The sequence below is a fragment of the Haliotis rubra genome, unplaced genomic scaffold, assembly GCF_003918875.1.
Source record: "Haliotis rubra isolate DU_JTF1 unplaced genomic scaffold, ASM391887v1 Scf275, whole genome shotgun sequence".
In the NCBI taxonomy this organism is placed as follows: domain Eukaryota; kingdom Metazoa; phylum Mollusca; class Gastropoda; order Lepetellida; family Haliotidae; genus Haliotis; species Haliotis rubra.
Genome location: NW_025766836.1, coordinates 653,296 through 669,089, shown reverse-complemented (window position 1 = coordinate 669,089; position 15,794 = coordinate 653,296).

Genomic DNA, 15,794 nt, shown 5'->3' with positions numbered 1-15,794 from the left:
CATCTGTAATCTTACTGGGATAGCAAAATATACACACTCACTCAAAATTGATAGCCTCTTTTGAACCTTTGTTTCTTTTTAATCAGCAGACAGCCTATGGAAACAGGGGCGGATGCAGCTTTTTTGAGAAAAGGGGTGCACAGTTCATTTTCACCCGTGTCAATGGCCATTTCATAAACTTTCATGACAAAGGTGGGGGTGGGGGTTTATGTGCAGGTGATTAGGCGACTCTCTGTGAGGCTCACTCGCTCTTTCTAAGGTGTGAGGGCGGTGGGGTAGCCTAATGGTTAAAGCTTTGGCTCGTCACGCGGAAGACCCGGGTTCGAATCCTCACATGGGTACAATGTGTGAAGCCCATTTCTGGTGTCCCCCGCCGTGATGTTGCTGGAATATTGCTAAAAGCCGCGTAAAACCAAACTCAGTCAGTCAGTCAGTTCTAAGGTGTGATACAGAGAAATGTCTCAGGGTTTTGCTGTGCAAGGCGATCTAAGGACTGTGGTCGTAATTCCTATACCCTAGCATAGACTTACGACTGTCGTAGCGCTAACGCAAGGCCCCGTTCCTCAAAGCGAAGGACCCGTTCCTCAAAGCGATTGTAGCGCTACGACTGTCGTAACTCCATGCTTTAACACAGACTTACGACTGTCGTAGCGCTAACGCAAGGCCCCGTTCCTCAAAGCGATTGTAGCGCTAAGAAGATCGTACTCCATACTTTAACATAGACTTACGACTGTCGTAGCGCTAACGCAAGGCCCCGTTGCTCAAAGCGATTGTAGCGCTACTACTGTCGTAAGTCTATGTTTTAAAGTATGGAGTTACGATCTTCTTAGCGCTACAATCGTTTTGAGGAGCGGGGCCTGGGCTTCACGACATTTCTTGTGTGTAAAAATAATGTAAAAATAAGCCAATTTTTTGTAAATTTACATCTTAAAATATTATCCTTCAGATTCATGTGTTTTTGTTGGTGAAGGAGTTAGAGTAGATTACGAGACACAATCTCATTGGAGGGAATCTGTAACCAGGAAGCCATGATTGTGGCAGGGGTGACATGGATCAGGTATTCAGGCTCTGTGACCTACGTCATCATACCCGGAAGTGGAATGCTGTGAATCGTACAAACAGGTTAACCAGCAGTGTTTCTTAGATAGCATCATGTGAAGATCCGGGTTAGAAGTGTTTTTCGGCAACCCATGCTTGTTGTAAGGCGAGTAAAATGATTGGGTGCTCGCTGACTTGGTTGACACATGTTATCGTGTCCCAATTGCGTAGGACGATGCTCATGCTGTTGATCACTGGATTGTCTGGTAAAAGCTCGATTATTTACAGACTGCCGCCATATTGCTGGAATATTGCTGAGTGCAGTCTAAGTAAACTTAGGCTCAGTATTATTCGTTCCACTGCTATACTGAGTCAAACAAAACCTAGTAGAAGGTCGCGTCCTATGACCTATGACCGTCCAATGCAAACGCGAGACGGCCGAACGGATTTTACCAATCAGACAACGACTACTTGTTAGGGTTCGGCGGGACTTGCAAAACGGTTTTTTGGATTTTTTCTCCCCTGGTCGCTGACACTGATCTGTCAACAAACGAAAACCCGCATAAAACGCAGATATTTGACCTGCAGTATATACGCTTAGGGGTTTCCTATGGCATGGTTAGTATGTGCTTATATTTTCGCAAGATGACATTCTTGAATATTGACGGGGCGGTGGGGGTAGCCTAATGGTTAAAGCGTTGGCTCGTCACGCCGAAGACCCGGGTTCGAATCCCCACATGGGTACAATGTGTGAAGCCCATTTCTGGTGTCCGACGCCGTGATGTTGCTGGAATATTGCCAAAAGCGGCGTAAAACCAAACTCAAGTCAGTCAGTCAGTTGAATATTGACAAAAATGCTATTTTCAGCGACTGTTTACTCATTGCGTGTATCACTCGGTAGCGATCGTGCGGAAAATAGCATTCGGAATCGTTCGAGTTTTTGAGGTAAAGGTTAAAACGGTATGTGCGAATGTTAACTTTCGCGATTTGGTAAGCTGTAGTCTGATTGGTCAGTCCAAAAGGTTAGCTGACGCGACCTTCTACGAGGTTTTGTTAGACTCAGTATGGAAGTGTAACTAATGTAACGCCAGAGAGCAGCATCGTGCTGGATTCTAGGTGCAAAAAGTATCATTATTATTATACTGAGCCTAGGTTAACTTAGACTGTTGCTGAGTGCGACGTTAAACAACAAACCCATACATTAATCACCAAATGTACGTGTTGGCGCGGTCCACAAACTTATCTCATAAGCGATAGAAGACATGTACGAAGCTACTAAAAAGCTACACATGGAAATGATGACGTCACTTGTTACAGGCAATAGTGTAGTGAACGACCCTTGCATGCCAAAAGTTGTAGTGGATGAGTTTATTTTTAAGCCGCTTTTAGCAATATTCCAGCAATATCAGGGCGGGGGACACCAGAAATGGGCTTCACATATTGTACCAATGCGGGAAATCGAACCCGGGTTTTGGCGTGACAAGCGAACGCCATAACCGCAAGACTACCCACTGCCCCGAAAGACAATAGTAGAAACTGGTTCGGGGAGCCATTCCATGAAGTGCTCGGTTGTTGTAATTCAGTGTAAAAGTTTGTTAAGAATTAGCATTGATTGATCTTTAGTAACCCACGGGATCGGGTGGTCAGACTCGCTGACTTGGTTGACAGGATTGTTTGGTCCAGACTCGATTATTTACAGACCGCCGCCATATAGCTGCAATATTGCTGTGTGCGGCGTAAAACTAAACTCACTCACTCATTTGGTGCATTTGCAGGCCCAGGGTATTTAACACAATAAAATGGCATTACAATAGGATGGTTACATATGTAATCCGATGTTTCCACCTGTTCCGAAAACAGCCGAGTCAACAGAAAGCTTCATTAACCTTTCCTTGGGGCTAAAACAATTTGTGTCCTGGACTGCCAGTTATATTATAGATACAGGGGGATGCTCGCCACGTAGACAATGTACTAAACCAAGACAGTAATTACAGGGCTTGTGTGGGAGGGGAAGGCCGGCTGTCATATTGGTCTTAGTGCACTTCGGCTCATCCAGCTCCCGTCAGACACATTGTGAAGTGCAGACAATCCTGGATCAGCGTAGGGAGTGAATAGGAAGCATTTTATACCGCTTTGGGCAGTGTCGTTGCAACGTCTCATCTTTATGGAATCGAACCCAGACAGGCGTAAAGTGCCATGGCTTTTGTAGTTCCGGGCCGTTACTTTAGCTTGAGTGAGTCAGTATGGTTTTACGCCGCTTTTAGCAATATTCCAGCAATATTACGTCGGGAGACACCAGAAACGGCCTTCACATTGTATACCCATGTAGGGAATCGAACCCAGGTCTTCAGCGTGACGAGCGAACGCTTTAACCTCTAGGCTATTCCACCGCCTCTTGTACCGGAGATATAACACAAGTTGCACATTCTGAAACGTAAGATCCGCATGAGAAACCATCGCGTCGAGCAGATCTACGTTTGCCATCCTGGACGTGTAAGCGAGGGTACGTAAGTCCCAAAACATTTCAAGTCAATTTAAGTGTACCAGGTTTTTAATCGTAGTATTTCTGTGTTTTTAATGTATGGCTAAATCTCGGCATAAACGCCAATGGCTGAAGGGATGGTGTAAATCCAGCTGGGATCCATGCAGGTAGCAAACGTTATGTAAGTCCCCATGGGCCCTAGTATGGTGATCTACCTTCAGTTGTTGGCGATCTATAGCCCGTATTTTATATTGTATTGTCTTCTTTGATTGGAATATTTTAACTTTGCTCGCTAGTTTTACTGTCCATCGTCGACAGGTTTTAATCTTCAAAATGTTTCCACTTTTTATTGTATGGATTGTTTTCGTCACGATATGGCTGAGATATTGCCGATGTGACGTTACATAGCAACTCACTCACTCACTGGACGTATAAGAACTAACAAGGTCTTCATCAAGACGAGCCCATTTCTGGTGTCCCCGCCGTTATGTTGCTGGAATATCGCTAAAAGCGACGTAGTTTGAGGTCATTGTCTGTCCGCTGTAGATGTAGACGTCCGCCACGGGGGGTCAAAATGAATTGGACATTGGCATAGATGATCTGAAAAGTAAGTGAGTGAGTGAGTATGTTGGGGCGATTGTGTAGTCTTATGGTTAAAACGTTCACTCGTCACGCCGAAGGCCAGGGTTGTGAAGCCCATTTAGTTGCTCAGTGACGCTGTGTGCAGGAGATACGGGTCATTCAGTGAGATTACTGTAACTAAAGTACTTTAGTCAAAGGCTTGCTGGAAGAGGTGTATCTTTAAAAGAGTCTTCAAATGAGGTTTGTCAGGGACAGTTTTTATAGGAAGAGGTGGATCGTTCCACAGTAGAGGAGCTGAGACAGACAAGGCTCGATCACCCATTGATGATTTCATGACTGGGACTGACAGGCGAAGATGGTCGACAGAACGGGTTTTGTTGGTATATGCTGACAAGGCTTCTCAGATACAGTTCGACACATTTCTGGTTCCCTCGCCGTGATATTGCTGCAATATTGCTAAAAGCGGCGTAAAACTCTACTCACTCACTCACTCACTCATTACTGTTGGCACTTTGCCATGCACACTCATCATACTCACTCACTTTAAGAAAGAGAATATTTCGTGCCGACCATGAATCCCAACGGAAGCCAAGTTTCCTGCCTGAAAGACTTTTATTGGTTCATTGTCAAATGGAAATCAGGACTGAATGGCTCCGAGGGATATTTAAGGAGGCAAAACATTGAGATGATTCATAAATCATAACCTTAAGTGCTTTTCTCCATCATCAGTGTTCAGCTGTAGCAAATGTAGATAATTAAGTTTGTCAGCAATTAGGTCCCCGGAAGGTTATGAACTATATTTCACCAGGAAACTTTCCTATTATTTTAGAATGGAAGTGAGTAGTGTTACATGGTGTTCACAGAAAGCAAATTATGACAATTATAAGCTGGGCGATTGGGTATAGCCTTGTGGGTAAAGCGTTCGCACGTCACTCTGAAGGTTCGATCCCTACATGGATACAGTGTGTTCCAATCCAACAAATGAGGATGCCATCATGTCCGGAACATATCTCATAAATTATACACGCTAGCTTCATCAAACTTGGTACACATATCAACCATGATCCCAAGATGTGGCTTTTGGGGGTTAGGCCCAGATGCGAATTGTATTTTTTGCGGTTTCCATGGAAACATGACTTGGTGGGACTATGAGGTTGTCATCTTGTCCGGAGCAGATCTCCCAAACTATACATGCTAGCTTCATCAAACTTGGTACATATGTCAACCATGATCCCTAGATGTGCCTTTTGAGGGTTAGACCCAGATGCGAATTATATTTTTTGAGGTTTCCATGGAAACATGACTTTGGCTGTGGCTATGAGGATGTCATCTTGTCCGGAGCAGATCTCTTAAAGGTCACATGCAACGTAAAACACAACTTTGCAGATTCTGATACCTTTCGGTATGGACTTACCGAAACAAAGCGTCAAAAATGCAAATTCAACTTATAAAGTTGAAAAATAACGCGATGAAAAAAAACGCGCGAAATCGGAGTTCAAACGTTTCACTAATTTTCCCCAGACTTTTCTGGGGAATACGGGTTTCAACAGCTGGGCTGCGCTCATAGCACGTGCGCAGTGAAATAGGTTCGCGCAACTTGGAAGCGGGCTGTCTGGTGAATACTCGGTGAAGGCTTTGGTGTGAGCTATTTTCATAATGTTTTGTTGATATCTCACAGGCGCGAGCTTTTTGTATGTTATGACAGTAAATAAACTGTTTATATAATTTCATTTGTCTATTTCACCACACGTTCTTCTTACCGAGTCACTTTCTTAGTTCCATACTTAAAAGCAATGTCATTATTTAGAGTTGACACAATTTCTAACTGTGATATAGATATGTCGCTGTCACAGACAAAACTCAATGTCTTGTTTTATTGACACCTGTGTGTCTGCCTGCCTGTCTGCTAATGACAATATTCAATACACAACTGCGATCACTGACCACATGGAATTTGAACTTAACACCAATCAGGCTATACACCATAAACAAAACGCATTGATTTATGGCCCGAGTTCGGTCTCTGTCACATTATGTAATTACACAGACAGGCAGGTGTGATACTTGAACACATGACATGTTATGATGTCTGTTGATTGCAAAATGTTATACACAAATAATGAGCATGTATTTACAAACCCAACATCTCTATATATACACACACAATGAGCCGTGAAGACGGCATCTGCTAATGAACCAGCCGTTACACTTGAGTGCACACCCACCCGCTCTGACTGGGTTCGGTATCCCGGCTGCTTCGTTTCGAGGGAGGTAAACCCAAGTACAAAATATTGCACTTTTGATTTGCGATTATACGCTTATAATTTTGTTTATTTGTTTTTTTCATAATCAGCAATGCATATTACATGTCATGAAGAAGTGATAATTGTGTTTTAATTATGTTTGATTTTTTTGGTTGCATGTGACCTTTAAATTATACACGCTAGCTTCATCAAACTTGGTACACATATCAAGCATGATCCCTAGATGTGCCTTTTGGGAGTTAGACCCAGATATGAATTTTATTTTTAGTGGTTTCCATAGAAACATGATTTAGGCTGTTACTATGAGGATATCATCTTGTTGCATTTCCATGGCAACAATTTAGGCTTCAACTGAATTTGGTGGTATTGCTCCTTTCTGGAGCAGATCTCTTAAAAACCTTTCAATACTCTCCTTCCACTTTGCTGTATACACTCCAAAACATTTGACATAATCATATCTAGTAGACATATTCACAAAGATTATTTTGCCGTTGTGGGGGATATTGATGACTTTGTCTTCTTGTTTATCCTGCAGTGATACTATTGGAGAGGCGGTGGGGTAGCCTAGTCGTTAAAGCTTTCGCTCCTGACGCTTAAGACCCGGGTTCGATTCCACATGGGGTACATTGTGTGACGCATTCACTACAATTTTAAGCATATAAGGATAGCAGGTATAAAGTGACACTGAGTATATTCGTGAACAATTCATGTGAAAATATCCTCAAATACACCTTTTACTGTGATTATGTTTTATTCTCTGAATATTGAAAAACAATAAACATTATCCTTCATGCTTTGAAAATAAAAAGTGTAATAGTGTTAATGGGGCTGAAAATAACCCAACGAGTCCCTTAATGTCTGTTACGGGTGAGCGAAACTATTGTTGAGTGATATCTCTGGTTGGGATTTCTACAAAATATAATTACGATGAACGATATTAGTCAGCAAATGTGATATCTCCTCAACAGTGGATCGCACGAACATTTTGGATTTAAGAAATGAAGAAGAAAACAAAGACTGAATAAACTGACACCCAAAAAGGCCCCAGCGTATTATCTTGTTAGAGTCGGTGTGAAGAGAAATGGCTCTTCTGTCCTTATTTGACCAGGGCTAGTGATGTGGATCCCGTCTACTCGGTCAATTTCTGCCCGCACCCCCCGGGGAAAGAGGGGCTTCATTCGGTAATGACTGATAGATAATGAAACAAATAATTTGCTAAATAATCGCATAATAATATTTCGAATAAATTTACACTAAAAGCTCAAATTATGTTGGATGACTGAAGGAATGAAAACAGTAAGTGAAACTGAAATAGAAGGCGTGAGTGAAGAAGTGAGTGAAAGAGTGAACGAATAAGTGAATGAATGCAAAACGAGTGAGCGAAAGGAACGAGTGAATTATTGAGTAGAGTAGAGTGGTGTGAATGAATGAATAGGTGAGTTGAGTAAGTGAGATGAATGAATAAATTAGCGAGTGAAGGGTTAAGTAGTGAGTGAAAGGAACGAATGAATTAGTGAGTTAAAGAGTAGAGTAGTGAGTGAAATGAATGAATAGGTGAGTTGAGTAAGTGAGCTGAATGAATAAATTAGTGAGTGAAGGGTTAAGTAGTGAGCGAAAGGAATGAGTGAATTATTGAGTGAAAGAGTAGTAAGTGAGATGAATGAATAAATTAGCGAGTGAAGGGTTAAGTAGTGAGTGAAAGGAACGAATGAAGTATTGAGTGAAAGAGTAGAGTAGTGTGAATGAATGAATAGTTGAGTTGAGTAAGTGAGCTGAATGAATAAATTAGTGAGTGAAGGGTTAAGTAGTGAGTGAAAGGAACGAACGAATGAATTGAGTGAAAGAGTAGAGTAGTGAGTGAAATGAATGAATTAGTGAATAAAAGAGTAGTAGAGAGTGGAATGAATGAATGAACGAACGAATGAATTAGTGAGTGAAAGAATCGAGGAGTGAGTGAAATGAATGAGTGAGTGAAAGAGCAGAGGAATAAGTGAAATGAATGAGTAGAGAAGGAGTGAGTGAAGGAGAGATTTGGGCAGTAACGACTGTGAATGTTTACACATACAAAGAGGTACATTTCTTCTTACCAAAGTTTCGTTTATCCGAACTTTTGCTTATCCTGATAGTTCATCGGTGAACGATATTGTCCGGCTTAACGTGGTTCCAATGTTTCCATCTACCACCCAGACCTCAGATCAAGTCTATCAGAATTTATTTATCTAACTAAACAAGATTTAACTTTGCAAAACTAAAGGAAATCCTTTGTCACTTTCATCAGTTGTCTCCCTTGAGGATGGTGGCCAGGGCCCCGTTCCTCAAAGCGTCGTAGCGCAAAGTTGATCGTAACTCCCATACTTTAACATAGACTTACGACTGTTGTAGCGCTACGATCGCTTTGAGGAACGGGGCCCTGGCATTGTTCTCCAGCCATTTTGCTGGTCGTAGGAGGCGGTCAGATGTATGGGATGGTTACCCTGGATGATTCTGAACTGGGATAAATCGTTATATCGTCCTTAAAATATCCGTTAAAAATTGTAATGGAACAAGTGGTTGGTATCGTATTTAAAATTTGATTTTAAGTCTGTCAGATACACAGATCGAACACAACCTTATTGAAGCTGCGTGGCTTCATTGCATGGAAGGATGGACTCATTTGAATACATGGATTTTATTGGTTTGTATGGTATGACATAGCGTTGTTTAATTTGAAAATATGTGCGAGTATTATGTTCGACTAGTAGACTTATGTCTGTAAAATGAGATCGTTATAAGGGACCGTTCATTATGGTGTGTGTGTGTGTGCGCGTGCGTGCGTGCGTGTGTGTGTGCGTGCGTGCGTGTCGGGGGTGTGTGTGATGGTATATTTAACTGGTGGTGGTTCACCCACTTTGTTCTGTGAAGGTAGGGGGGTCAGCAATTTTGTACACATGTAGTGGGGGTACTAATCTCTCCAAAATGTTTTGTTCATTGCCATCAAATGTCAAACGGGTCATTATGACTTTTTTTTCATATGCATATTGCAACGTAGGAATTTTGATGAGATGAGCAACCATATTGACACGCAGAGATATATCCAGACCTCATCGGGGCGGTGGGGTAGCCAAGTGGTTAAAGCGTTCGCTGGTCACGCTGAAGACCCGGATTCGATTCCCCACATGGGTACAATGTGTGAAGCCCATTTATGGTGTCCATCGCCGTGATAGTACGGGAATATTGCCAAAACGGCGCAAAACTAAATTCACTAACTCAACTCCAGGCCTAATCTATATCAATATATACAATTGCTCGTTTGGAGTTGGTGAGATTTGTGAGTGAGTGAGGCTTTGACCAGCATTTTGGTCATATCATGGGAGATGAGAACTTAAAGTAATGCAGGGCCCCGTTCCTCAAAGCGATCGTAGCGCTAGGACGGTCGTAAGTCTATGTTAAAGTATGGGAGTTACGATCACCTTAGCGCTACGATCGCTTTGAGGAACGGGGCCCAGGTCTCAGATTAAACTAACGCATAGTCTCTGAATATATACCGAGAGAGATAAATAAAGGACCACAGGAAACTTCAAGCGTTCCTTTAATATTTTCCAGTTTTCATAACCGCCTTAGAATAGCGCTGTGGCGATGAAAAGTGGAAAATAATAAAGGAACGTTTGAATTTTCCTGTGGTCCTTTATTTGTTTCTCTCAGTATATATAATTTTGATAGTAACAAATAATCCCATTTAATTTGAAAGGGGCCCCGTTGAGGTGGGACATTCTGAACCTGATCCTGTACCTGAGGAAATCTAGAGGTGCTTCACTGAGGGTATAAAGCGTTGCAGACAGGGCTGAGCGGAAGGGAAAATGTATTGCATTTAAGGGAATATGAGACAGACTACTGCCCATGTGGGTAATCGAACCCGGGTCTTCGGCTTGACGAGCGAACGCTTTAACCACTAGGTTACCCTACCGCCCCGATTAGGTCTGGAAACAGTCCTAAACGACACAGCTGTACACGGAATTGTGGTGCGGGGCTTCTCGTGTCCCCTCGTTGGTAAACAATTTCGGGTTGTAACGTAGTAAAGTGACCGAGTGAGTGTAGTTTTAAGCCTCTTTTATCAACATTCCAGCAATATCACGGCGGGGGGTACCAGAAATGTGCTTCACACATTGAGCCTATGTGGGGAATCGAACCCGGGTTTCGTCGTGACGAGCGAACGCTTTAACCACTAGGCCACCCCACCGCCCCAAAAGACTCTAAAAAGGAGAAATATGTGTTTTCATTGCCAGGTCATGAAACCATTTTGAAATCTGCATCCTATAAGTTTCCTTTCCACATTCCTGAAATAATCTTTGATATTCTTGAAATTGTAATTATCCCATATTCGCCGTACATTACTGTAGATATTTAGGACACTGACGTATCTCCAAGTCCATGATATACATTCTATTTTCATCCCTAATTCGCCTTTCTGTTGATGAGATGCTATCGCATGACTGTCGCCTCCTTAGACCCAGTAAGTCTTCTGGTCGTGGCGGGCGCCATAGCTACTCTCCCAAGGGAGTTGAGATTCCACTGAAAAGCTCTGATCGGGATCGGCTGAAACTTCCAAGCAACACTCGTTTGACATGTCAAAATCTCGTTGTCTCGCGAGATTTCGTCTGTCTGCTGAAACGTCTGAGCTTCAAGTTGAGATTGGGGTTTACCAAACAGTACTAGCTAAGCTGTTTATACGCCTTGAATGGGTGAAATATAATTTAAACATCATGCAGTGACATTGTCATTTTAGCAGATTTAAACACAGGTGACGCTTCAAGTTGTTGTAACAATACGATAGAAAATGAAAGTTACACTCAATTCTAAAATTTCTTAAAATTAAACGAATAGCTTACACTCTGGTCGATTTTAGTTCCCCAGCATTTTTGGTTTTAACTAATGGTTTCCTTACAATTTTTTCCTCGATATATTTGATTCATTTCAGCTATTAAACAATATTACACAGATTCCACAACGTTTCTTGACCGTAGGGATAGATTCATTTTCCATAATATCCATGATAGATTATTGTAACAGTTCCTTCGTCCATTTGCTTTCAAATTTTTGGATAGGCCTATTGTTGGTATGTTTGGACATGTATTCTTCAATAGATATAATGTCATCAAGAATTTTCAGAAAACTTTCAATGTTCAATACATTGTTTTTAAACTAGTAATATATATGTATCTTTAAGCTGCTAGACTGACTGACTGAGTTTGGTTTTACGCCGCTTTTAGCAATATTCCAGCAACATCACGGCGGGGGACACCAGAAATGGGCTTCACACATTGTACCCATGTGGGGATTCGAACCCGGGTCTTCGGCGTGACGAGCCAACGCCTTAACCACCAGGCTACCCCACCGCCCCTTAGGTGCTAGAAGAATATGATTCAGAAACTTATGTCCAGTACCAATACCCAACAGTATCTAACAAACTGAAAAGTTTACATCAATATTCCAGGTTCTATGTGTGTTCAGTAGCAAGTTAATCCAGAACTCTTCCACACATGTGCAGGCAACAAAGACATGCATTATACCCTCAAGTGGTGTCGTTACAATTACTACCTAGTCTTGCATATTTCATGGAGGATGGGTCTGGGGATGTCCTAATTAGTTAGTGAGGTTTTTATTAGCAATATCCCAGCAACATCACGGCGGGGGACACCAGAAATGGGCTTCACATATTGTGCCCACGTGGGGAATCGACCCAGGGTTGTCGGCGTGACGAGCGAACGCTTTAACCACTAGGCTACCCCACTGCCCTTTCCACACTAGTATGACAGTTCAGGGCCGTCGCTGAGAGTCATCGTGACGTAGGTTGATTTTTCCATTGTGTTAAAGAGTGCTTTCAAAAAGTTTCATGGTAGACATGTGGAGGAAATTTCCAAATTTGATGCAAACTAATTTTTTGCGGATACCCGTATCATCAATATTGATAGTGATTTTAATGGGCTTCACATATTGTGCCCACGTGGGGAATCGACCCAGGGTTGTCGGCGTGACGAGCGAACGCTTTAACCACTAGGCTACCCCACTGCCCTTTCCACACTAGTATGACAGTTCAGGGCCGTCGCTGAGAGTCATCGTGACGTAGGTTGATTTTTCCATTGTGTTAAAGAGTGCTTTCAAAAAGTTTCATGGTAGACATGTGGAGGAAATTTCCAAATTTGATGCAAACTAATTTTTTGCGGATACCCGTATCATCAATATTGATAGTGATTTTTAAAAACATGCTCAGTCATCATATCTCATGGTTTCAATCACTGAATTGTCTGGTCCAGACCTGATTGTTTGCAGACCGCGTTGTAAGCAGTTATACTCTTAAATGCGGCGCCAAACAAACTTAAACCCTTTCATATTCACAACTGTACAATCCACTCGGCTTTAGCAGAAATGTATAATGGATGTGGATGTGGTTTTGTCGCTTCTATCTGCGGGATGTTTACCACATCAGAGGCGGATACAGCTTTTGTAGGAAGGTGGGGTCCACAGTTCAGCAAAGGGCGGGGGGTGGGGTGGTGTGGTGTGAGTGCACAGTTCGTTTTCACGACTGACTGACTGACTGAGTTTGGTTTTACGCCGCTTTTAGCAATATTCCAGCATCATCACGGCGGGGGACACCAGAAATGGGCTTCACACAATGTATCCATGTGGGGATTCGAACCCGGGTCTTCGGCGTGACGAGCCAACGCTTTAACCAATAGGCTACCGACAAATCGGGGACCATTTCATAACGAGTCTGGGTCTTTTTGATCAACAAAGGGCGGTTGATCTTTAACAGGAAATTTGTTGTTTTTTTCTTATCAATTATCATATTTTATCTCGTCGTGTGACCTGCAAGGTTAATATTTCCATGAACGTTGCAGGCTTGACTCAATTGTAATTAATTTAGGTCTCGAGATCATATATATTTGCATCTCATGTTTAGCACCTTAATGCACGGTTCAAAAAGGACGTCTTTCATCTCTGGACCATTATGATCCCGTGGCACTAGCAGAGTTGGATTGTGGTGAACAATGCGCTATTACGTCATACTGAGGGAGTTGTATTATGAATATGTATATATTAGGTCCGCAAATCAGAAACAAATTATTACTGACAATTGAAAATGTGAGGATTACGTCTGTGTTCTTTCGTCGTCAGCTTTTATATCTGTAAGATATGAGTGAGTGAGTTTGGTTTTACGCCACTTTTAGCCATATTCCTGCAATATCAGCGGGGGAACATTCGCATGTGAGTGAGTAGGGTTTTACGAAGCTTTTATCAATATTCCAGCATTATCGACGCTGGGGACTGTCCGCACTAGAAATGGGCTTCACACATTGTACCCAAGTGGGTAATCGAACCTGGGTCTTTGGCGTGATGAGCGAACGCTTTAACCACTAGGCTACCTCACTGCCCCCATAAGATGTAATGGAAGCGTTAAAACTCACTCACTCACTCACTCACCCACCCACCCACCCACCCACCCACCCACCCACTCACTCACTCACTCACTCACTCACTCACTCACTCACTCACTCACTCACTCACTCACTCACTCACTCACTCACTCACTCACTCACTCACTCACTCACTCACTCACTCACTCACTCACTCACTCACTCACTCACTCACTCACTCACTCACTCACTCTTATGATTTAACTTTCGGGAGATAAACCCCAGGTAGGATTAATCAAGAATCCCAGAAAAATACCGGAAAAGACTTGACTGACTGCGAGGGACCATTGAAACCTTTGACCGATGCGGGGGACTACTGAAACCTTATCATGTCCAACCTTCCCCAAGGGAGATTCCTGCTGTATTGGTCAAGTGAGGTCGTTGATCCATAATCATATCACGTATGTTAAAGGTCTTCCTGTTCATCGTCGAGGTTGTATCCTCTGCCCACACCGCTGCCCACTTCAAGCAACCACAGAGGAAGGAGCAACATCCTCTACCGTAATGTTGCATGTTGGAGTAACCTCTCTCAGGGCAAAGCAGGATCATGTACTTCCAGGTGGTGCATATGGTTCAAATACAGCTTGTAATCTGTACTGTACGTAACTACAAACAATTTTGTCTGCAGACACTACTCGCTTTTGTATGGGGCTGTGGGGTAGCCTAGTGGTTAAAGTGTTCGCTCGTCACGCTGCAGACCCGGGTTCGATTCCCCTCATGGCTACAATGTGTGAAGCCCATTTCTGGTGTCCCCCGTCGTGATATTGCTGAATATTGGTAAAAGCGGCGTAAAACTAAACTCACTCACTCAGCACATTTGTATTTGAACTCATAGCTTTTCAGATGCCTCCCTACCTTCACACACACACAAACACACACACACGCACGCACGGACACACTCACGCACGCACTCAGACAGACATGAACACACAGAGAGAGAGAGAGAGAGAGACACACACACACACACACACACACACACACACACACACACACACACACACACACACACACACACTCTCTCTCTCTCTCTCCCTTAAATATAAATACAGACCGCCTCCGTGGTGTAGTGGTTAGAGCGTCCTCCCGGAGAGCGGAAGGTCGTGGGCTCGATCCCCGACCGCGTCATACCAAAAGACGTAAAACTATGGTACTTGTTGGTCCCTGCCTGGCGCTCGGCATTAATGGGTACAACAAGGACTGGTCGGCTCGGAGTCAGTATAATGTGTCTGAGTGGGGTATTCATGCTTCACTGCGGCATGGTATCTCAGTGGGCTAGCACTATAAATCCAGCTTCAGTCTGGGCTAGTACAAGCAGTCGCACATACACATACACACGCACGCACGTCGTCATATGAGCGAAATATTCTCAAGCACGACGTTAAACCCAATTTCACCTCACCTTATATATACACACAAGCGGGATCGTGAGTACGGTTGAGGATGCAATGTCTCAACTGTGAGTCAGATGTTTACAGACATACCTCTGCACGTCACTAACCACTACTACTACACACATACGCTGACACACACACACACACACACACACACACACACACACTCTCTCTCTCTCTCTCTCTCTCTCCCTCTCTCTCTCTCTCTCTCTCTCTCCCTTATGTATAAACACAAGCGGGATCGTGAGTACGGTTGAGGATGCAATGTCTCAACTGTGAGTCAGATGTTTACAGACATACCTCTGCACGCCACTAACCACCGCTGTAATGGAAAGTATTGGGACTGTGAACAGGGTCTATTCAACTACTCCAGTAATTGCTCAGTGTTCTGACATCCTCATCTGTGTCGCCAGCCTCCCTCCTCTGTGATATTACCTGCTCCAAATAATTACCCTGTAAACTGCAATGCTAACACCAGTGGAATTGTTTCATACAACAACGATACATTGACAGTGATAATCTTATATCAGCACCATTCGCCATTAAGAGGGACGGTGGGGTAGCCTAGTGGTAAAAGCGTTCGCTC